Source organism: Chinchilla lanigera, unplaced genomic scaffold (genome assembly GCF_000276665.1).
Source record: "Chinchilla lanigera isolate Chin_1 unplaced genomic scaffold, ChiLan1.0 scaffold00236, whole genome shotgun sequence".
Lineage (NCBI taxonomy): Eukaryota > Metazoa > Chordata > Mammalia > Rodentia > Chinchillidae > Chinchilla > Chinchilla lanigera.
The window spans coordinates 100,840-101,839 of NW_004955637.1; positions in this window are offsets into that span (position 1 = coordinate 100,840).

A 1,000-nucleotide genomic window follows, 5' to 3' on the forward strand; every position below is an offset into this window, starting at 1 on the left:
AGTGAAAGAAATGAGTGAACAGGCGGCACAGAGAATGAGAAAATATTTGTACACTGATAAAGAGATACTACCCAAAATACAGCAGGAATTCCAACCACTCACAAGCAAAAGCCAGATATCCCAATGTATTGAAAGTCTTTCCCGGACCTCGCAGTGGTCCAGGAAGTTTATATTTGTAATCCCATGGGAAAGTTATTGGCATCCTAGCAAGTTCATTCCAATCTACCACTTCTAGTGCAATGCCTGGTAGGAATAAAGACACTAAGTCATATCTGTAGTTGTGGGGAGCCGAGGGGCACTGAGCCAAGCTAGGGCAATGGCCACCCAGAACAAAGGCCTCCACCCAGGTCCGAACCCGGTTTTATTAATTCACGACATGGGCAGCGGCTCGGGGAAGAGGGACTGTTAGAGCGGCAGGGAGTACTGAGTGCCATCAGCTGGGCTGCGCAGGTGGCCTGAAACCACCTCTGCAACACGCAGAGAGAAGGATGTGCAGAAAGGGTAATCTGCATAACGCAGTGGGAGGTAATATCTGATGTTCAGGGTTGGTGCTTCCGCTCTGCTGTGTCAGTTTTTATGCTCTGGGAAGCCTCAGCTGGACCGATCTGCACTGCTTAAAGCCAACTGAGGGGATAAGGGAAAGTCCTAGCCAGCTCTGTACACACCAATACATGGAAATGGGGCCAGCTATAGCGAAAACGGAGACCATGCTCTTCTTTCAAGGAGAGTCATCCAGGTGGTCCCTCACATCAATTGAAAAATAGCAATCCTCCAAGCCCTGGTCCGTCCTGAACCTTGTCATCACTACAGGCTTAGATAGCAGTTATGGCGCTGGAGAGAGAAAATAAAAGAAAAAGAAAAAAAAGAAAGGAAAGGAAATACAAGACTGGTGGCCCATGTTGGAGGGAGTGGTCACTCATCCTGTGTGTGCCAGCAATATTTGTTGCCAGGCTGCAGTGTCCTTTATCTGCAGGAAATCAAAATTGGTGCAGGGCCTTAC